Here is a 15,310-nt window from a genome sequence, read left to right as displayed (position 1 = left end):
ATTGATTTGTCAGAGGACAAACTATCCACAGAGACGAACTGATATCTTTCCGACAGATAAGATCTAAACCAATTAAGGTTTCCAATCTCTTCAAAAGAATGTGGTGACAAACATCTCGGTTCCCAGGCAAAAACCTTGTGCTATCCTGGGGCTTGGGTACAGGACATTACTAGGCTGCTTCCTACTGTTTAATACCAGAACACGGGTGATGTCGTAGTCCATGTGGGATCTAATGACATTAGGGTGGCTAGCTCGGAACGGCTGAAACAGGATTTGAAAGAACTGATTGGAACGCTGAAAGACTCCAACAAGCGTCAAATTATTTCAGTAGGTTCCTGGCATTACGACTGGCTACGAGTCTACTGTACTGGACCCTGTCCTCGCAAGTCAAGGCTGCACTAAGACATTGACTTATCAACACCCCAAGTTCCGGTCAGGTAATCCCAACCATAAATGATCAGCATTATCATCATACTGCAGGCCCGGAACAGGTATCCCTCATTGACTCTTGTTTTAATCCACGTCCTCACTCAAAGCGTAGGCCCAATTGTACAATTCTAGACAATCTTGTATCTATACCAATTCAAGGTAGCCCTATGGTATTTTCAAATAAGGGGTTACCAACTGAGCATAGTATGCTTGTGTTAGAGACTCTGTCTGATCTGAAATCCCATTGGACTGATTCATGTAAATGCCAGAAGTTTGATCTGGAAAATGGATTTGATTATAATTCTGGCCTCTTAAACCAACATGGATATTCTGGTAATATCTGAAACTTGGCTAAATAAGACTGTGCCGAATACTGATGTGTCTCTGGCTGGTTATAATGTTTTTAGATCTGACAGAGTTGGCAGAGGTTGAGGTGTCGCCATATTTACAAAGGACAATTTAAATGTTTCTTTATCTCTCACTACCTCTGTTCCTAAGCAATTTGAATGTCTGGTCCTAAATCTGGGCCTTGGTAATAATGCCCAATTTACTCTAGTTGGGATTTATCACCCTCCCTCTGCCTCAACATGTGATCTTAGCCAATTGTCTGACTTACTATCTAACTATGCTAAATCTGAATTATTAATTTTGGGTGATCTTAATCTGGATTGGTTGATACCAGCTTCTGATAGGCTGAAATATATCTGCATTGAGCTAAATCTAACTCAGTTGATAACTGAACCAACTCATGAAGTATCAGATAAACTTAAGGAGAGAAATGTAGCTTGGGCTAAGGCTGACTGATTTTAAGTCTGACTGACAGTCCTTTCTAAAAAGATGTCGATCCATGGTTAGAAAAGCAAAATAGACATACTTCTTGAACTGTGTATCTGAGAATGGTGGGAATCCAGCTGCCTTCTGGAAGGTAGTCAAATCTCAAACAAAACTCAATCCCCTCATTACCCCAACAGGTTATGACAGTCTCTGGTCCCATAACAGATAAGATGGACATTTGTGGTGCTTTTAATAACCACTTTTCCTCAGCAAAAAAAGAAACTTCCCTTTTTCAGGACCCTGTCTTTCAAAGATAATTCGTAAAAATCCAAATAACTTCACAGATCTTCATTGTAAAGGGTTTAAACACTGTTTCCCATGCTTGTTCAATTAACCATAAACAATTAATGAACATGCACCTGTGGAACGGTCGTTAAGACACTAACAGTTTACAGACGGTAGGCAATTAAGGTCACAGTTATGGAAACTTAGGACACTAAAGAGGCCTTTCTACTGACTCTGAAAAACACCAAAAGAAAGATGCCCAGGGTCCCTGCTCATCTGCGTGAACGTGCCTTAGGCATGCTGCAAGGAGGCATGAGGACTGCAGATGTGGCCAGGGCAATAAATTGCAATGTCCGTACTGTGAGACGCCTAAGACAGCGCTACAGGGAGACAGGACGGACAGCTGATCATCCTAGCAGTGGCAGACCACGTGTAACAACACCTGCACAGGATCGGTACATCTGAACATCACACCTGCAGGACAGGTACAGGATGTCAACAACAACTGCCCGAGTTACACCAGGAACGCACAATCCCTCCATCAGTGCTCAGACTGTCCGCAATAGGCTGAGAGAGGCTAGACTGAGGGCTTGTAGGCCTGTTGTAAGGCAGGTCCTCACCAGACATCACCGGCAACAACGTCGCCTATGGGCACAAACCCACCGTCGCTGGACCAGACAGGACTGGCAAAAAGTGCTCTTCACTGACGAGTCGCGGTTTTGTCTCACCACGGGTGATGGTCGGATTCGCGTTTATCGTCGAACAAATGAGCGTTACACCGAGGCCTGTACTCTGGAGCGGGATCGATTTGGAGGTGGAGGGTCCGTCATGGTCTGGGGCTGTGTTTCACAGCATCATCGGACTGAGCTTGTTGTCATTGCAGGCAATATCAACCCTGTGCGTTACAGGGAAGACATCCTCCTCCCTCATGTGGTACCCTTCCTGCAGGCTCATCCTGACATGACCCTCCAGCATGACAATGCCACCAGCCATACTGCTCGTTCTGTGCGTGATTTCCTGCAAGACAGGAATGTCAGTGTTCTGCCATGGTCAGCGAAGAGCCCGGATTTCAATTCCATTGAGCACGTCTGGGACCTGGTGGAAGAGTGGGGTAACATCTCACAGCAAGAACTGGCAAATCTGGTGCAGTCCATGAGGAGGAGATGCACTGCAGTACTTAATGCAGCTGGTGGCCACACCAGATACTGACTGTTATTTTTGTTAATTTTGATCCCCTCGTTGTTCAGGGACACATTATTCGATTTCTGTTAGTCACATGTCTGTGGAACTTGTTCAGTTTATGTCTCAGTTGTTGAATCTTGTTATGTTCATACAAATATTTACACATGTTAAGTTGGCTGAAAATAAACGCAGTTGACAGTGAGAGGACGTTTCTTTTTTTGCTGAGTTTATTTGATAAAATAGCTTCTGAAAACTCTAATTCCAGCAGAAGGAGTCCTTTACTCACCTCGAGCCAGGTTGCAGAGATACATTCCCAGATACACATCCTGATTTTCATTTCAACCATGTGATGTCTACGCTGTACTAAGTGCCTTATTGAAGATCCGATGTTGAAAAAAAAAAATCCACTGGGGCTGACTCACTTGATCCCTTTTTGCTGCAGCTTTCTGCCCCACTTACTGCAGAATCATGAACCTATATTTTTTACTTGATCATTGTTTCTGGGGTTATCCCTAAGATCTGGAAAACGGCACAAGTCCTCCCCCTACACAAAGGTGGAGATCCTTCTGACTTGGATAACTACAGTCCAATTTCCAAGCTATCTTTCTTTGCTAAAGTTTTAGAGTCTCTAGGCAACTCTCAGCTTAGAACTTTTTTCAACTTTTCATTCTATTCTTAATGAGCACCAATCTGGTTTTAGACCTGGACATAGCACTTTTTCAGTGGCTACTCTTAGATGATGTGCTATATTGTTTAGACCATAAAAATCATTGTGCTGCCTTATTTAGTGAACTGTCGAAGACATTTGATACGGTTGACCATTACTTACTTGTTCAAAGGTTGTCTGAAATAGGCCTAGATCAGGCATCTTGCAATTGGTTCAATAACTATCTAACGGACAGGACACAATGTGTGCTTACTGACGGTATCAAATCTAGTTTCCTCAATATCACGAAAGTTGTGCCGCAGGCGCCGATTTTGGGCCCTGTTTTCTTCACTATTTATATTAATAATATTGGTGTATCTGTTAAAACCTGTAACATTCATCTCTACGCAGATGATACAGTTATTTACTCCTGTGCCCCCTCAGTACAGCAGGTAATTCATGACCTTCAGCATGGTTTTGACTTAATTCAAAAATCACTTATTGTTCTAACACTAGTGCTAAATACTAATAAACCAAGTTTATGTTGTTCTCTAGGTCTATATTTAGAGCCATCCATCGTTCCTTCAATTCTGACCAGTTTCCCAGTCCCTGCCGATGAAAAACATCCCCACAGCATGATGCTGCCACCACCATGCTTCACTGTGGGGATGGTGTTCTCGGGGTGATGAGAGGTGTTGGATTTGCGCCAGACATAGCGTTTTCCTTGATGGCCAAAAAGCTCAATTTTAGTCTCATCTGACCAGAGTACCTTCTTCCATATATTTGGGGAGTCTCCCACATGCCTTTTGGTGAACACCAAATGTGTTTGCTTATTTTTTTCTTTAAGCAATTTTTCTGGCCACTCTTCTGTAAAGCCCAGCTCTGTGGAATGTACAGCTTAAAGTGGTCCTATGGACAGACACTCCAATCTCCGCTGTGGAGCTTTGCAGCTCCTTCAGGGTTATCTTTGGTCTCTTTGTTGCCTCTCTGATTAATGCCCTCCTTGCCTGGTCCGTGAGTTTTGGTAGGCGGCCCTCTCTTGGCAGGTTTGTTGTGGTGCCTTATTCTTTCAATTTTTTAATAATGGATTTAATGGTGCTCCGTGGGATGTTCATGTTTTTTTATAACCCAACCCTGAGCTGTACTTCTCCACAACTTTGTCCCTGACCTGTTTGGAGAGCTCCTTGGTCTTCATGGTGCCGCTTGCTTGGTGGTGCCCCTTGCTTAGTGGTGTTGCGGACTCTGGGGCCTTTCAGAACAGGTGTATATATACTGAGATCATGTGACAGATCATGTGACACTTAGATTGCACACAGGTGGACTTTATTTAACTAATTATGTGACTTCTGAAGGTAATTGGTTGCACCAGATCTTATTTAGGGGCTTCATAGCAAAGGGGGTGAATACATATGCATGCACCACTTTTCCGTTATTTATTTTTTAGAATTTTTTGAAATAAGTTATTTTTTTCATTTCACTTCACCAATTTGGACTATTTTGTGTATGTCCATTACATGAAATCCAAATAAAAATCAATTTAAATTACAGGTTGTAATGCAACAAAATAGGAAAAACGCCAAGGGGGATGAATACTTTTGCAAGGCACTGTATTCCAATGAAGTTAGATCTATAATTGTTTTTTAAATATACAAGTATGAAAGCCTTAAGATAAATAATCCACTTGTTTAGAGAGAAAAATTTAGATTTTTGTTGTTGTAAAGTAGTAATATGTTGGACGAGTGTGTTGGGGGCAACTTGCCCCCCCCTACTAGGGGGTAACTGGCCCCTGGGGGCTAGTTACCCCTTTATGGTTATGAATGTGTTTCTACCTGTCATTAGACAATGACTAGCCCAGTTAGCGCTAGTTTATGCTAACTTGCTAGCTAGCAACTTCACTAGTAAATGCTAGCCAGCTAGCTAGTTAGCATAAGCTGCTAGGAGTGCTAGCTAGCAACCTTACTACCAGATTGTCTGAGGTAAAATACATTAAAAAGATAACGTAACTTAATTGCAGTTGTAAATGTTTCCACTAGTGACTGATAGCTTTACAGTTATTGTTACTTTATAGCCTTTTAACAATTTTACACAGCATTTTATGTCATATTGTTGGATAGCTAGCTACGTTTTTGAGAGTTTTTCAATTACATTTACATTTTAGTCATTTAGCTGACGCTTTTATCCAGAGCGACTTACAGTTAGTGAGTGCATACATTATTTTTTGTTATAATTTTTTAATTTTTTCATACTGGCCCCCCATGGGAATCGAACCCACAACCCTGGCGTTGCAAACGCCATGCTCTACCAACTGAGCTACATCCCTGCCGGCCATTCCCTCCCCTACCCTGGACGACGCTGGGCCAATTGTGCGCCGCCCCATGGGTCTCCCGGTCACGGCCGGCTACGACAGAGCCTGGATACGAACCAGGATCTCTAGTGGGACAGCTAGCACTGCGATGCAGTGCCTTAGACCACTGCGCCACTCGGGAGACAATTGGCATCTCTCCCCGTTTTCAGTCACAGATGGACTCTGGATTAGGTGTGAGCAGTGCAGGAGGTGGGCTCATGAGTTGTTACTCCAATTTTACTGGAGATAGCTTTATTTGTGACATATGTACAAATTAGAATCGTGCAATAGCAGAGCATAAGAGAGTTGCCACATCAACGTTACACTGAGTTAATTAGTTAAGTTATTGTTATTAAATGTTATATTCCAATGTTATTTAATGTTATTAGTTATATTCCATTGCAATATTATATTCCAAAGATTATTATTTATTTATTTTTGGGGGTGGGGGGGGGGGGGGGGGGGGATTACAAACAACTATTGAAAATGTAAATGTAAATGAAAACCTTTTGCTCCTGAATGTCATTTTAAAGACTGCTGGTATTTAAAATCTTGCATTATTCAAATAGTATTTAGTGCAATTGTACATAATGGATCGTATGGAAAAGGAACAACAAAATAGAGGGACTACATCAAATCTCCTCATGGTGTGGATATTAATGGTGATATGTGCATACCATACTAGTACCCTACTATCAATTGGCGAGAGAGAGCCTCAAATATCACATTCAACTGTACACATCCACTGTAGACATGCATCACTGCAAAATTGGTTCCTGTCTCAGTCACGTCTTTGGTCATGTTCGAGTGGGTCAAACAAAAACACCCTAATGAGTGACAATAGAACCTCCACAATGCAGGTGATGGCTGCAGGGTGAAGAGTGGTGAAGAGCAACTGCAGAAATTTGCAGTTGACTGCAGTGAAAAACGTCATGACCTTTGATCACATTGTTTACGTAAACTTCATGCAGTCATCATGTAGGCGCAAGTCACAATTTTTATACCCTAGCACTACACCACTAATTCAAATAACCAACTCTTCATCAAGTTTTGATTATTTTAATCAGCTGTGTTGTGCTAGGGTAAAAACCAAAACGTCCACCCAAGTGGGGCCCCAGGACCGAGTTTGGGAAACCCTGCCCTAATGCAACACACTTTGGAAGGCGACTTGACAAAAGTGATCCACTTGAACGCGCCCATTTTCACCCCATTTCCTGTCGGACGGAATCAAGTATTTCGGCCGTATACGATTGACAGTTGAAGTCTTCCGCATAATATGCTAAAGACAGCGGGGTGTAAGAAGAAAACAACAGGTAGCTAGGTATACAATTTAGCAATAAAAAAAAAAGGTAAGATAACAATTTCACTGCAACACAGCCTAGCTCATTTGCATATTTTCATTAATAATTATTTCTTCAGATAGCTACATTATTACAATAGTTTCAGTGTCGAAATCATTTGCTCGTATGAAGAATAATTTTGTTGGGCGCAATACTGCCTGCTCACGAGCTGCCAAAAAAGCTCTCCGTGCACGGAGTCAGTGTCTTGTTTTTTCCTCGAGCGTCGGTCGTGTCTGTATTTGTTGTTGTGCTGAATTCGCTGCCATATATGGACATCTATTAAACCAGTTTAACGGATCATAATGATTTAATATCACTAACCCCAATTTGCATTAGGTAAAGTAACTGCATATTTGTGATTAGTTGATATATTTGGAACAGAACTTGCAACAATGTAGCCGAATGCCCCATTACAAGAAACTCACATAGCCACATTAACCGCAGCAGTGAGGGGGTAGTTGCAGTAGTCTCGCGTTGCGATAACTCCAAAGTCACGTCGTTGACTGTTTTAGGGAAGACTGGGGCCTTATTTATAAAGGTTTTGTATGCTCAAAATATGCCCCAAAACATGCGATGCGAGCGTTAGTTTTCACGCCAAATTTGGCATTTATAAAAACAGAACTTGTCTTGAATGTGCTTTTCCTCCCGCAAGCTTTAGACCATGCGTAAGCACAGTTTCTATTGCATTGCAAGAAGGCTAAAGTAGCCTAGTAGCCTTGTGCAGGAATATGACACTTATTCATAACAAAAACAGGTAAATAAATAACAAGATGCAAACATTAGTGAGAAGAGCTAAAATCGATGTATTTTATCTTTGCATTCTAAAATAATTAGAAATAGGCATTACATTTATATTTAAGGCCTTATCCAGAGCGACTTAGTACATTAGTCTTAAAATGGCTAGGTGGGACAACTGCAATCAGTCATAGTAAGTACATTTTTCTTCAATCAAGTAGCAAGTAGGCATCTATTTCCAATTATTTATTTCATTTCCATGATCATTGCAGAATAAATTAATCACCTTTTCTGACTGATGGTTTCATAGTCGCAAATAGCCTATAAACCTACAACAAGTTAGGATAGGCTACCATTAATCCCATATAATTGGTCCCACTTCAGTAGTAAATAGATAAGCTATTTCAAGTATTTTGCTTTGTGATCCGATGCGCAGTTTAATGGTAGAACAGATGGCTCACTTTTTCCACTGATGTTTGTAGGCTACGTCTGAATACCATGATGTCAAATTTCTCGAGTAGACAATATCATTTATAAACATAATTCATACACTGAGTGTACAAAACATTAGGAACACCTTCCAAATATTGAGTTGCACCCCCTTTTGTCCTCAGAACAGTCTCAATTCGTCATGGCATGGTCTACAAGGTGTCGAAAGCGTTCCACAGGGATGCTGGCCCATGTTGACTCCAATGCTTCCCACAGTCGTCAAGTTGGCTGGATGTCCTTTGGGTGGTGGACCATTCTTGATACACACAGGAAACTGTTGAGTGTGACAAAACCAGCAGCATTGGTGGTTCTTGACACACTAAAACCGGTGCACCTGGCATCTACTACCATACCCCTTTCAAAGGCACTTAAATGTTTTGTCTTGCCCATTCACTCTCTGAATGGCACACATACACAATCCATGTCTCAATTTTCTCAAGGCTTAAAAATCATTCTTTAATCTGTCTCCTCCCCTTCATCTACACTGATTGAAGTGGATTTAACAGGTGGCATCAATAAGGGATCATAGCTTTCACTTGGATTCACCTGGTCAGTCTGTATTTATTATGAATCCCAATTAGCTGCTGCCAAGGCAGCACCTACTCTTCCTGGGGTCCAGCAAAATTAAGTCAGTTATACAATTGTAAAAACATTACAATACATTCACAACAGATTTCACAACACATTAAGTGTTTGCCCTCAGGCCCCTACTCTACTACCACATATCTACGACACAAAATCCATGTGTATGTGTGTGTGTGTATGCATGTGCCTGTGCCTATGTTTGTGTTGCTTCACAGTCCCCGCTGTTCAATAAGGTGTATTTGTATCTGTTTTCTAAATGGAATTGTACTGCTTGCATGAGGAATACTACTTGATGTGGAATAGAGTTCCATGCTGTCATGGCTCTATGTAGTACTGTGTGCCTCCCATAGTCAGTTCTGGACTTGGGGACTGTGAAGAGACCTCTGGTGGCATGTCTTGTGGGGTATGCATGGGTGTCTGAGCTGTGTGTCAGTAGTTCAAACAGACAGCTCGGTGCATTCAACATGTCAATACCTCTCACAAATACAAGTAGTGATGAAGTCAATCTCTCCTCCCCTTTGAGCCAGGAGAGATTTAAATGCATATTATTAATGTTGGCTCTCTGTGTACATCCAAGGGCCAGCCGTGCTGCCCTGTTCTGAGCCAATTGCAATTTTCCAATTTGTGGCACCTGACCACACGACTGAACAGTAGTCCAGGTGTGACAAAACTAGGGCCTGTAGGACCTGCCTTGTTGATAGTGCTGTTAAGAATGCAGAGCAGCGCTTTATTATAGACAGCCTTCTCCCCATCCTAGCTACTGTTGTATCAATATGTTTTGACCACGACAGTTTACAATCCAGGGTTACTCCAAGCAATTTTTGTCTTTTCGAAACATTCAGATAGGCTACAGCAAATGTCACTGCAAAAGAAAACATTTTGCCAACATCTCCAAAGACATTTGATCTAGTTCGCCATTGATATTTTTCCTTTAGATAAAGTCTTGGTCTAATTCCATTACTTCCAAGTTATAGAGCAAATAAGTGTATAATTGTCACAATAAAAGATGAATGATGGGCGTTTTTCAGGTGGAGTTAAAATGCTTGTTCATGCGCGCACAGATTCACGACAGGTCTGATTTTATAACGGGAAACATGCATGGCGTGTGCTAAGTTGATAAATCTCAATATTTTTGTGTGTGTGCAGTCTTTTCAGAAATGGCGCATGCAGATATTTAGTGTAAAATGTATGCAACGGTAATAAATGAGGCCCCTGGTTCTCGATGAGGGTACAGTGGTAGCAATGCATTAGTAAACAATCATCAGTATTGGCCAGAGGCCTCATTTATAACCGTTGCGTAAATTTGAAACAATCTGCGTGCGCCATTTCTCAAAAGCCTACGCACACACAAAAATATTGTGATTTATAAACATGGCGCACACCATGCACACGCATGTTTCCCCATGTTTTCCGTTATAAATCAGACCTGTCGTAAAACGGTGCGCGCGCCTGAAAAACGCAGCATCTAAAGGAAATAGCAATGGCCAACTTGATCAAATGTCTTTTGGAGGTGTTGGCAAAATGTTTTCTTTTCCAGTGACATTTGCTGTAGCTGACTGTATCTGAAAGTCAAAAACAATTGCAAATGGTTGTGGACCTGTAAACAGATATTTTGAATTTAATGTTTTGCATTTACTTTTTCCCAAACTTAAATATGCTGCACTGCCCGCAAATTCTGAAACATTGTCTACTCTGAAATGTTATAACTACAGTAGGCCTACTTACAGTGGTAGCCTACACACTTCAATGCAAAATATCAACTGTCTGTTCACCTGTTAAATTCTACTGTATGTTATAAACCGTGCTCCCTTTTGGATGCATAGATAAAAAACTTGAAATTATACTACATTTTACATTTTTTTTTTTTACTAGTCTATCTAATAGGCCCAAGTAAATGAGAGATGGTTTTGCTGGTTTTGTCACACTCAACATGTAATTTGTTGTATGGCTACTTCAGGAATATTAACTCATCATGGCCAGAAAAGGTGAGGAATTTATTCTGCAAAGGATATGATGGGTATATGCATTATGTTTATGATTGAAATATTGTCTACTCGAGAAATGTTACATTACAGTATTCAGATGTAGGCTAGCCTACAAACGTCAATGGAAAAGGTGTACAGTCTGTTCAATCGTTAAATGGATCGGATAGAGCAAAATACTGTATTTACTACTCTGAAGTGGGCCCAATTAAATGAGCGATGGGACGATGGTAGCCTATCCTAACTTGTTGTAGGCCTATAGGCTATTTCCCGAGGATGAAACTATCACAGTAAGAAAAGGTGAAGAATTTATTCTGCAATGATCACGGAAATGAAATAAATAATAGGAAATAGATGCCTATTTCTAATTATTTTAGAATGCAAAGATAAAACCAGTTTTTTTTTTTGTATGAATAAGAGTTTCATCATATATTCCCCATTTGCACAAGGCTACGACTAGTCTACTTTTGCCTCCTTGCGATGCAATATTTCAACCACTAGAAACTAAAGCCCTCAAACTCAATTCTGGACCTCGAAGCCAGTTCCTCTGCCTTTTTTCATTGTTCCCCTCTAATCAGGGACTAATTTAGACCTGGGACACCAGGAGGGTGCAATTAATTATCAGAACAGAAAACCAGCAGGCTCCTGACCTCGTAGGGTAAGAGTTGAATACCCCTGCTCTAAAGTTAGCGGGAGGATAAGCACGGTCTCACGTCAAGTTCAGGTTTTATGCCAACTTTTGCGTGAACTGGTGCACGCAAGTTTTGGGGCATATTTTGTTTGTACACAACATTTATAAATGTGGCCCCGGGGATGGGCAACTCCAGACCTCTGGGGCCGAAGTGGTTTCACACTTTTTTCCCCATCCCTAGCAAACACAGCTGATTTAAACTAATTGCATTCTAAACTGAAGATCATGATTAGTTGATTATTGGAGTCAGGTTTGTTAGCTGGGGCAAAAGTGTAACACCAATCAGGCCCCCGAGGACTGGCGTTGCCCAGCCTATCAATGTAGAAAGTTGCCATTGCTACAATTGATTAGACTAATGTAGCTTCTGTACCTACTGTGCTATTGTACTGTAGGCCAATATAACCCTGATCATAATTTTGTATAACCCTGAACTACCTCACCTAGTTAAGGGCTTGATGATTAGTTTACAAGTAACCTAACGTAGCAGGCGTAAAAGAAACGCCTGAGCTGCGTTTCTTTCTTTCTGGTCCTGATGAGGGGAAAAAAACTGTCGGGCGGTTCTCTTCTGCATTGTTCAACCAATCCAGTAAATGTGGAGGAGGAGTTAAGATGGAGTGTCGCCTTGTTAACCGAGTTTATAAACCCAGAGGCGCAACATCGCGAGACTTCCGGGAACGCATGTGAAGCACACCTGTGCCCGGTTTCCCAAAAGCATCTTAAGGCTAAATTCATTGTTAGAACTGTCGTAGGAGCATTGTTAGATCTCCGAGATGTTTCCCAAAACCATTGTTATTAACGTTGTACTTGAAAATGCTCATAATCTAACGCCTGCCTCAGACCACTCGTAGAACAGCTAAGTAGATCCTTTTTAGCCCTAACTCGTCACTTTATCCACAAAGATCTCCACTAAACAACTTCAGGACAAAGTTGACTACCAATACAAAGTTGCCAATGTCTTTGCATTTGATACAAACAAGCGACGTATAAAAAGATGCTTCAAATCATGACCGAGATGACTGCATTAAAATATAAACAGTAGGCTATATGCCTATTTAAATCATATTGAAATACATTTAATGTTCAATCAATTGAGTTCTGTTTTTGCTACTTGTAGGCCACTGTCTGTAATTTCTCTCAATATATTTAATGATGTGTAGCCTAACGTGCGCAATGATGTGCCAAATCGATGATTTAGTGCATTTTTATTGGGTAAGCATTAGAATAAGCCGCCTCAACATTTTCAGCCGTAGGTGGTAATATCTCTCTAGGAGCTGATCCGTTGTCAGTTTTGTGAAATAATTATAATGTTAAGGTAAGATTTGAATGGAGAAAGCTGATCCGAGAGCAGCGCTCCCTTTATTTCGATCCTATCAGTATGGACGCATGGTCCAACGACGCACTTAGCGACTGTTCTCTCTGCGTGGTGTTTTGGGAAACCCATGTTACATCTTCGGCCGTTGTAGGAAAGATGCATTGTTAAAACACTTTTAAGTTCCATCGCTATCGGGAAACCAGGCCCAGGCTTGGGTTTGAGAAGCCATTGAGAGAATTAAAAAATCCTTCCTTAGTTAATTTTCTTGGAATCTAAACGCACAGATTCGAGCTAATGTCTTAAGTAGTTGAACATGTTATTACTCCAACCTCTTGAAAGTGACAAACTGACACGTTTTCATTTTCGTCCAAAACAACTTTGTATCGAAGGAGTGCCTTTTGATTTGATGACAGTTAGACCCAGTGACGTGTTTCTGCGCATGAGCTTAGCTAGCTAACGTCGCAAAGACATTGCCAAACAGGCGTCATCTGCGATTTCGATTGGGGAAGCAGTTTCTGCCTGTCTTTTATTTGAAAACATTTTTGGGGGTGTATATCCGATTTAATATTGCATATAGATTGTAGCTTCCATCAATGTAATTGTCGGCATCATGGTGGGGTTAGGGGAACATAATGGAAAATATATATAAAAAAAGAGAGCGATAGATAGATATCTCTCTCTTAAAAAAATTAAAATAAATCATTTTTATGTTCCCCTAACCCCACCACCCCTCCCCTAATTTGAGTAAACTAATGGAAAACAACACTTAGGCTTCTACTTCCAGCTTATACATACTATATACATTTTACAGACACAACATATTTTACAATAGTTCTCTTTTTTATTTTTTATCCTTCAGCCACCCTCAACCCCTCCCATCTACAGTGCATTCGGAAAGTATTCAGACCTCTTGACTTTTTCCACATTTTGTTAAAATTGATTAAATAGTTTTTTTCCCTCATCAATCTACACACATACCCCATAATATCACATTTACATAAGTATTCAGACCCTTTACTCAGTACTTTGTTGAAGCACCTTTGGCAGCGATTACAGGCTCGAGTCTTCTTGGGTATGATGCTACAAGCTTGGCACACCTTTATTTGGGGAGTTTCTCCCATTCTTCTCTGCAGATCCTCTCAAGCTCTGTCAGGTTGGATGGGGAGTGTTGCTGCACAGCTATTTTCAGGTCTTTTCAGAAATGATAGATCGGGTTCAAGTCCGGGCTCTGGCTGGGCAACTCAAGGACATTCAGAGACGTCCCGAAGCCACTCCTGCGTTGTCTTGGCTGATTGCTTAGGGTCATTGTCCTGTTGGAAGGTGAACCTTCACCCCAGTCTGAGGTCATGAGCGCTCTGGAGCAAGTTTTCATGAAGGATCTCTCTGTACTTTGCTCCGTTCATCTTTCCCTCGATCCTGACTAGTCTCCCAGTCCCTGCCGCTGAAAGACATCCCCAAAGCATGATGCTGCCACCACCATGCTTCATGCGTAGAGATGGTGCCAGGTTTCCTCCAGACGTGATGCTTGTCATTCAGGCCAAAGAATTCAATGTTGGTTTCATCAGACCAGAGAGTCTTGTTTCTCATGGTCTGACAGTCCTTTTAGGCGACTTTTGGAAAACTCCAAGTGGGCTGTCATGTGCCTTTTACTGAGGAGTGGCTTCCGTCTGGCCACTCTACCATAAAGGCCTGATTGGTGGAGTGCTGCAGAGATGGTTGCCCTTCTGGAAGGTTCTCCCATCCCCAGTCCCCAGCTCTGTCAGAGTGACCATCGGGTTCTTGGTCACCTCCTTGACCAAGGCCCTTCTCCGATTGCTCATTTTGGCCAGGCGGACAGCTCTAGGAAGAGTCTTGGTGGTTCCAAACTTCTTCCATTTAAGAATGATTGAGGCCACTGTGTTCTTGGGGACCTTCAATGCTGCAGACATTTTCTGGTACCCTTCCCCAGATCTGTGCCTCGACACAATCCTGTCTCGGAGCTCTACGGACAATTCCTTCAACCTCATGGCTTGGTTTTTGCTCTGACATGCACTGTCAACTGTTGGGCCTTATATAGACAGGTGTGTGCCTTTCCAAATCATGTCCAATCAATTGAATTTCAACTCCAATCAAGTTGTAGAAACATCTCAAGGTTGATCAATAGAAACAGGATGCACCTGAGCTCAATTGAGTCTCATAGCAAAGGGTCTGAATACTTATGTAAATAAGGTATTTAATGTTTTTTTTTTTATTTGCAAACATTTCTAAAAACCTGTTATTGCTTTGTCATTATGTGGTATTGTGTGTAGATTGCTGAGGAAAACATTTCATTTAATACATTTTAGAGTAAGGCTGTAACGTAACAAAATGTGGAAAAAGTCAAGGGGTCTGAATACTTTCTGAATGCACTGTATGTACAGTATGTGTGGATATAATATGTAGTATATCTGAAGAATAGTATATGTACAGCAATAGTTAAATATGTGATGTACAATATACATTTAGTCACGCTTGAGGGAGGCTTTTAATGGAAGTAA

General features: G+C 41.3%; 1 protein-coding gene across 2 annotated transcripts in view; it reads left to right on the top strand.

Annotated features, from left to right (window-relative positions):
- The first annotated feature begins 6,854 nt into the window (after window positions 1–6,854).
- Window positions 6,855–15,310, top strand: part of stard3nl (STARD3 N-terminal like) — a 28,610-nt gene continuing 20,154 nt past the window's right edge. For both annotated transcript variants that reach the window (XM_084139734.1, XM_084139735.1), the window contains exon 1: window positions 6,855–7,009. The gene's annotated coding sequence lies outside the window, so the exon portion shown is untranslated. The remainder of the gene's footprint in view (window positions 7,010–15,310) is intronic.

This window comes from Coregonus lavaretus, assembly GCF_964263955.1.
Source record: "Coregonus lavaretus genome assembly, chromosome: 23".
NCBI classification, from domain to species: Eukaryota; Metazoa; Chordata; class Actinopteri; order Salmoniformes; family Salmonidae; genus Coregonus; species Coregonus lavaretus.
The sequence above is the reverse complement of the archived record's forward strand: the minus strand, read 5'-3'. Positions and strand labels throughout refer to the sequence as shown.